The 8,435-nt window shown below is 45.0% G+C and overlaps 1 long non-coding RNA gene across 1 annotated transcript; it reads left to right on the plus strand.

The window, feature by feature from the left end:
* The first annotated feature begins 1,462 nt into the window (after positions 1 to 1,462).
* LOC109275091 (uncharacterized) lies at positions 1,463 to 5,772 on the plus strand. Its single transcript, XR_002083973.2, has 3 exons — positions 1,463 to 1,558; positions 3,468 to 3,576; positions 5,663 to 5,772. It is a non-coding gene; the product is annotated as an uncharacterized LOC109275091 (long non-coding RNA).
* Positions 5,773 to 8,435: the final 2,663 nt, after the last annotated feature.

Here is an 8,435-nt window from a genome sequence, read left to right on the forward strand (position 1 = left end):
TGGAAAAGCTCACAAACTGAGGCAATTGCAAAGTGTATTAGAGGCACGTGGCGTACGTTATGTCCCTGGTTGATAGCCTTTGGCACCTGGTCGTTTGCTTCTAGGGAAAATTAAAAGTAGGTTATAATTTTACTTTTAATGAAGGAGGGGTTTTTAAAAAGTGAAAATCATTTTCTTATATCAAATCCTACAGATGCTGTGTAAAAATCCAAATAAATTCAGAAAAGTATAAAGAAGTGGAAAAAAATAAAAGCAACCTTAAAATCTGACCTAAAGGTAAGCGTTGTTAACATTTATGAGGAAGTAACTCTCTATGCATATAGGTCCTTACAGCTTGATATCCACACAAGTCAAATATACCACATGAGCTTTTCCTCCCTATAACAGGGTCTGCACATCTTTCCACATTCCATGTCAATAAATGTAGGTCAGTCTCACTCTTCTTTTTCCTTCTTTTTTCTTCTTGGTGTTTAACGTGAGCACAGAAAAGTGCACAAATCCTATGTCTACAGTGCCACAAATTCTCACAAAGTGAACATGCCTATGTAGCCAATAGCCAAAGCAAGAAACAGAACATCACCGGCATTCCAGAAACCTCTCTTGCCCCTCTCCTAGTCACCACTCCTTCCCAAGATAACCACTGTCCCGACTGCCCGGGATTAGCTATGCCTCCTTTGAACATCACGTAAATAGTATCATACAGTGTGATTCTTTCTTTCAGCTTTCACTCAACATTATGTTTGTTAGATGCATCCATATCATTGTGTTTATTGTTCACCCACCCTCATGTCTATATGGCATTCTACTGAATGCCTGTAACCACATTTTACTCACCCAGCCTCCTTTTGACAGACATTTGGGTAGGTTCCTGTCTGGGACCGTTATGAATAGCGCTGCTGTGAACATTCTTCTGCACGTTTGTGGTGAATATATACACACGTTCCTGTTGGGTATGTACACAGAAGTGGGACTGCTGGGTTGTAGGGTAAATGTATGTTCAACTTTCGTAGATATTCCCAGATGTATTATCATTTTTAATGGGGAGGCCACATGGGATTCCATTGTATTCATGCATCACATTTACTTATTTATGTAACCAGACTCCTACTGGTGGGCATTTACTCCGTTTACAAGTTTTTCTTTTTCTTTTTTTTTTTTAAATTTTTTTTTCAATATATGAAATTTATTGTCAAATTGGTTTCCATACAACACCCAGTGCTCATCCCAAAATGTGCCCTCCTCAATACCCATCACCCACCCACCCCTCACTCCCACCAGAAGTTTTTCTATCACAAACAATAAAGGGACCAAAGCAGCAGAAGGCTGAGAAATAAACTGCTCTCCCCCTGCTTAACCGATGGCTCAGACCTACCCAGGTTTGTGTAGCTTAGATGATTTTTCACCTGTCATGACATTGTTCATGCGAGAAAGAATAATTAAACTTTGTCATTCTCAGTGCAGTCATTTTAATGATTATGAAGAACAAAACCAAGTCAGGAGTCTGCCTCCAGAATTGGAAACATCACTTCAGTCCCCAGTTCTGTTCATCTGTGAATACGTGAGTATAATGTCCTCTCCCATTTGTACTCTTTACTCTAAGATGCCTCCCCCAGCTTGAATCTTTACTATCACCTGTGCCAAACTTTGGTGAGGTGATCATTGAGCTTTATGACCCAAATGACCATCAATGAAATGCAACTCACGCGATTTTATTTTTTCTAAGAGTTAGTTCATTCACATAGTTCAAGAATTAAAACAGTATGGATAAGTATGCCGTGAGAAGACTTGCTCCCATCCTGTGCCTAGCTATCCTGTTCCCCACCTCACTTGCCTCAATATGTAACCACATTTATTACCTTGGTCTGTATCTCTCCAGCGTTCACGCAAATCTAAGTAAATTCTTCTTTATTTCATCCTTTTTATGCAAAAGGTAGCATATGATTTACATTGCTCTGCACCTGCCTTTAAAAAAATTTTCTTAAGGTTTATTTATTTTTGAGACAGAGAGGGAGAGAGAGCAGGGGAGGGCAGAGAGCAAGGGAGACACAGAATCCGCAGCAGGCTCCAGGCTCTGAGCCATCAGCACAGAGCCTGACGCAGGGCTCAAAATCACGAGCTGGGAGATGATGGCCTAAGCCCAAGTTGGGCATTTAACCAACCAAGCCACCCAGGTGCCCCTGCACCTGCGTTTTTGATTTAACTCTATATTCTGGAGCCCTGTCCATAGTAGTACTCAAGTTGTAACAGGGATTGACTGTTGTGTTAGTGAACACACGGGACAGCTGCCACATGGCAGAGAACTTGAAGATACTGGAGCACATGCTCACTACTTTTTAGTTCTTCCCTTCATTAATGTTTTCCAGTTTTACACCTGTACACAATCTTACTGGAAGCAACAGAAGCTGTGCCAACCTTCCTCAAAGAAAGGACAAAGGATCACTTTAGCCGTTTCTTCTTACTTTGGTCTAGAAAAATACTTTTTGGGGAGCATTTTCTTACACTGGCTTGAGCTAATTACCCCAAATTGGACTTAAAGAGTTTGTGCCTGCTTTTGGCTCTTTGGATTACAGTCCGGACTCACATCTTCAAACTGCCCCACTTCCCTGAGCTCAAGACCCACATTTTCCACTGTGAGCTGAATGTTGCCACCTGACGTTTCCACCTGAACGCTTTGTCTGTGCCTGACACTCATCCAGGCTCTGCGAATGCAGTGTGGTTGAGTAGAGGAAGATGTTTCTGCTCTCCTGGAATTCACACTAGAGTTGAGGAGACATAGACCACAAACAAATATGCAAACAAGAAGACTTCAGCTAGTGCTGAGAGCCTTGATGAAAAGAAAACACAGAGAAGGGACAAGACTAGATGGCCACTTCAGGTGTGAGGTCAGGTCAAGAGGGCCTTTCTGAAGAGGTGATGTCTAAACTAAGCAAGCCACGGGGGCATTTGGGAGAAGAACATTCCAGAAATAATATTCTCTCATTCATTCAAATAGATGAAGGTGATGTGGTTTGAAAAAAAAACTGAAAGTGGTTAGTAAGGCCGGAGCATAACGAGCTTGTAGGAGAGTAAAATTCACCATCTTTCCTTCCAGCTGAACTTGACCCCTCCATTTCTCTGACCTTTCAGTGATGCTATGGGTGTCCTGGAAGTCCTGTCAGGAGCCCTTATAGGCCCTCATCCAGCTAATCACAAAGCCTCGACACCAGTCCTTTCTAATTTCCACTGTCACCACCATATGCCAGCTGTTACTCCCTCATACTCCTGTAAGGCTATGCTGAATTTTAAAAAGAAATAAACCATCAAAGTAACTGGAGAGAATGACTTTTTGACAGTAATTGGGCCTAAAAGTCTTGGTTTTGTTTTCATTGCTTTTACATGGTTATGGCATAGGGCAAAAAAAAAAAAAAAAAAATCCAAATAATTTCAAATAATCATTTTGGGACTTTGTGTGTTTTGTTTGGTGGCAGACTGTTTTCACAGAGGAAGGATTGAAGGAAAGGAACAGACAGGGAGTGGGAAGCCCCCCAGCCCTCCCAAGCTGAAAAGGACAAATTTGGCATCACGCTGGGAACCTAGGTTTGCAACACATTTCTCTTTCTAGTATTCTGCAGCAAGTGGATTTAAGTCAAGCAAATTAGAGTGTTTTTTTTTACATTGTTTTTCTCATGCTGTTAGCAATTCTTTACGCTTGATGGGCACTTGGTGGAGGTTTGCAGGTGAGATTTCACTTGTTCATTCAGTAAATATTTTATTGAGCACCCTACTGTGTGTGAGCCAGGCACCGCTCCAAGAGTTGCTGATACACCAGTCAACAAAACTGGCAAAAGTCCCTGTTCCCAGGAGCTCCCTTTATAGTGGAGCTTACATGTTTTAGAATCATTGGGTGTGGTTCCAGCTCACTGCCTTCCTAAGGGGATGATCCCAGGAAAGTATTTTCTTGACTTCAGTTTTCTTATATCTGTCAAAGTCTGGATTAAGGCCTTTGGAGACCACTGATCTGACCCCAGACTCAGCCCTTATCAGCCACATGTCCTTGCTACTCTGTTTGTGTGTTGGTTTTCTCACCTGAAAAATCGACATAAAATTACTATGCCTCATTAGAGGTATTACGAGTATTAAATAAATTGCATACATATAGTACTGTCTGGTATACACTGAGTGCTTTATAAATGGCCACCATTATTATTACGTGCTCTCTGGACCTAATAGATATATATAAAGTATGGTTTCTGCCCCACTGGGGTTCAATATCTACTCAGGAGGCCAGAGTAAAATGCAAGATGTAATCACTACCAGTACCCAAGAGGATATAATTAAGTGATTCAGTAAATTGTAGGGTGTTAACTATAAATGCCATAGGAATTCGGAGGAGGAAAAGATAGATTTGGGCTGGTGGAGGCTTGGATTGGTGCCTGGTTTTGCAAGAGAGGCATAAGGGAGGATTCACAGGGTCCCAAGCCCCCAGGCCCAAGGATGAGGCAAGAGAGACTGAGAAGTTGGCTGGATGGAAAGGTAGAGTCCAGTCATAATGGGTGTGGAAAGGCAGGCAATGGAATTTAGACTTGGTATGTCAAGAAAGAATGAGAAACAGCCTTAGAAATCCCACTCAGGTCAATCTAGCTAGGTCAAGGGAGGAGAGGAGAATGACTGCTCCTCTCCATCCGAGTTCTCCCCCTGAGGAGGGAAGGCTGGTGGCGGTGGGGGGGGCGTGGTGATGGGAGGTAAGACCCTCTTGACAACTCCCCACCACACCAGTCAGGGATTAAGTTGTGAAAAGCCCTTCAAAATAAGTAGTTTGGTTTTTAATGTTAATTTCAGGGTATAATGTAACCTACAAGTTTTAGCCTAGGAGGATGGCGTGCACTATTTGGTTTGCCAGTTAGAGGCAGGGTGTTATAACAGTATTTGGCAGGAACATCCAGAGAACAAACACAGCCTTTTGTGCATCTGTCCCGCCTCTCTGCCACCTTTCTCAGGGAGCTGATGATGCTCGTGAGGCTCAGGGTACTGACACTGCTTCTGCACTTGAGGGCCGACCTCACGGTTCGGCCAGAGGATTCTTTGCTCTCTGCTTTCGTCCCTCCTTTGGGTAGGAGTAACCATCACAGTGTTCACAAGATATACAATCAAGCATGCCCACTAGTCAAAAGGATCCTGTGTACTTAGCCTTATTTAAATCAAGGGCTCAAAGCATTTTAAACACGCTAACTTGGTAGCCTTCTTCTAAGCCTGGGGAGAGGGGAGGTCGTAAAATGAAGTTAGACAATCCGAGAGGATTGGTTTTATCATAATGGTTGGGAACCTGAGTGGAAAAGCACCGATATATAATAATCCAATTAAGGTATCAGGGCTGGGAAATCGAGTTCCTGCTTTTCAGACTAAAAAAACGAAAGCAGAGAGCAATCAGATAATCTGGATTTGCAATCAGGTATTTGGGAAATCGGGGCAGGGGAGAGGCCGGGCAGAGAAGCAGACACCTGAAATCCTCCCACACATTATACTACCAGCTGCATTCAGAGCCGGCAGAGGTGGGGTGACGAAATCAATCTAATCCAGTAGTGGTAGGATATAGACAACATAAAATTTACCATCTTAACCACATTTAGTTGCACATTTGTATAAGACTGTATAAGCAATCTGCAAAATTCTCTTGATCTGGCAGAATGAAAACTCTGTACCCGCTAGACCACAGCTCCCGATTGCCCCCTCCCTGCAGCCCCTGGCAACCAGCATTCTACTTTTTGTTCCTGGGAATTTGATTACTCTTGGTATCTCGGGTAAGTGTCCTCATGCAGTATTAATCTTTTTGTGGCCGGCTGCAGTTTGCGTAATGTCCTCAAGTCTCATCCATAGTGTAGCATGTGCCAGATGTCCTTATTTTTTAGGGCTGAATAATATTCCTTTGTATGTATGTGCCACATTTTGTTTATCCATGCATCCATCAAGGGGCAACCAGCATTCGTTACCTTTTTAAGGCAACTATTTTTTTTTTAATGTTTTGTGTAGGTTACACATTCACATGGTTCAAAATTCTAACTGTACAAAAAAGTAAATAGAAAGAGTTTCCCTTCTGCTTTTGTCTCCCAGCCACCTAACTCCTCTCCTCAAAAGGCACCAATGCAAATCCTTTCTTCAAGGCCTTCAGCATTGTTTATACGTGGTAGCATGCTAAACCCGCTGTTCGGCAACTTACTTTTTTGACTTGACAACATTTGTTGAAGATACTGACATACATATAAAGAATACACACACACACACACACACGTGCATACAACAGCAGACTCACCTGGTATTGTCATAAACACAGACAGCTGAATGAGAGAGGGGGGTTGGGACCTTGACTCTCCCTTCTGGCCGTGCACATAGGAAGGGCTTATGATTAGATATTCCTCAGGTGTCTCACTCAGTCCTCATAACCACTCTGTGGCATATTCTTCTGCCCGTTCTGTTATCAGAACTCAAGAGAGGCAAAGCAACTTGTTCCAGATGATAGAGCTGATTGATAGGAGGGGTCTGGTTTAAAAGTTGGTGCCATGCCTTCTTGCTGTGGTCTTTGCTAATGCTGTGTCTCCTGCCTGGAGGGTCCCCATCCCCCACCCCACCTGCTGTGCAGCCCATCGGGTGGTGTCTTCTTCAGGCCCAGGTGCATCTTTGGCCTTGGGAGCCTCTGAGGCAGCTGAAGGAAGAGACGGACACAAGGACAGTCCCACAAAGTGTTCACAGAGAGTGTTGGGGGTCCAGACTACACTTCGAGGACTTCCTTCTGTCTGGAACACCATCCCCCCTCCACCCCCCACTGTACCCCCCTGGCCCTGGCTCCTCCTCGTCAGCTGTGAAGAGTTCTGACCTCTCTCCACCCCTGGACCAAGCCCTCCTCCTGTGTTCTCATGGCAGTCACTCTCCACATGTTGACTTGGGGAGCTGTTCCCTTGCCTGTCAACAGACTGGGAGCATCTCCAGGGTAATATTTGATATTGTTTGACGCTCACCTTTGTCGCCCCAGCTCGTCACTCAGAACAGACCTGAACTGAAATCTCTCACATGATCCAATAGCATGTAGACAGACACAGGAATCAAAGATGAAGCCAAAAAGACCAGGTTTGGAGGTGAGGTGCAGGATGGGGGGGACGGTAATACATGTGTCATAGAGGGCTTGGGAAGAGAGGCCTGAGGTCTTCCTGGTGGGTGGTGGCCCCATATTCATGGGTGATCGGAGTAGGTTAGAGGAAAAGGGTCAGTGTAGACCATGCCTCAAGGTCATGAGTTGGGCCCCACCTTTCCCTAGAAGTCCATCCTGCCTACCTCAATCCCATAGACCCTTGGTTTTTCTCCAACCAACATATTCTCCCCGAACGTCCTCACAGATGACCTTGCCCTTATGGGAGATGACTTTTGACTTGGGTCTTGTCTTGCAAGTAATAATAGCCCACCCTCATAGAGCACAGCCTATGTGTCCAACCCTGTTCTAAGCCCGGGTATATATTCAATTATTTAATCCTCACAGCGACCCTATATGGAAGGTGCTATTTCTCTACCCTTTCTACCAAGAGGAGTTGAGACACAAAATGATTAAACAAGTTGCCCAAAGTTCACACTGTGGTAGGGCCCAGATTCAAACCCAGGCACTTTGGTGTCAGAATCTATGCTTGTAACCATCCTAAGTGGAATGGAAGCCCCTTAGAGGCCCCGTTTCCATCTACTGTCCGCACCCCCCCCCCCCAACTAACCCATGGAAAATCTCAGAATCTTAGTGTCATCCCTACAGAACAGTGGGCAGTAGGACTGCTGATCAGAACTGCCCTGTCCCTGGCTATGTTACAGTTCAGGTTAGGGGCACTTGGGCTTCATAAACGTGTTATGTCCCCTTACGGGTTTCATGGCCAAGGCCACTTTTGTGGTCTTTCTGTGCATGGCCTTTCTGTGCAACTTATCGTCCTGCGGTGAGGGAAGAAAAGCAGCTCTTTCTGCCAAGGAGTGTTAGTGTATCTGCTCGCTCTCCAGGAAAGATGTGGCCGGAGCTGTGCAAGCCCATGTCACCTGCAGTCTAGACATGGACCCCAAACAGAGGGTGGCAGGGCACGCAGGTTTTCCCAGGGCCGGGGTGTCCCGGGGGTGCTGGGGAACTGGGAGATGCTGTTCCCACCGCCTTAGGGGGGAGCAGGAAAGCAAGAATTTAGCTTCGCAAACAGATGGAGATTTACACGGTAAATTACTGCCCTTTCACTGCTGGTTTCTTAGGAAGGAGAGGAAGGGAGAGGGGGAAAAACAAGAGCTCGACCTCCTCCTGGGGCAGCATGAATTAAGCGTGGGGTGACAAGAAGTTCTGCCCAGCTCAGTCTCCCGAAGTGCACTACCCAGAGCCTTTCCTCACACACCGGGCATTTGGGGTTTGATTTGCGTTAAGCACAGAGTTAGTGCTGGGAGTGTTTTGACTC

This window comes from Panthera pardus, unplaced genomic scaffold, assembly GCF_024362965.1.
Source record: "Panthera pardus isolate Hobbes unplaced genomic scaffold, ASM2436296v1 HiC_scaffold_2, whole genome shotgun sequence".
Classification (NCBI taxonomy): Eukaryota; Metazoa; Chordata; class Mammalia; order Carnivora; family Felidae; genus Panthera; species Panthera pardus.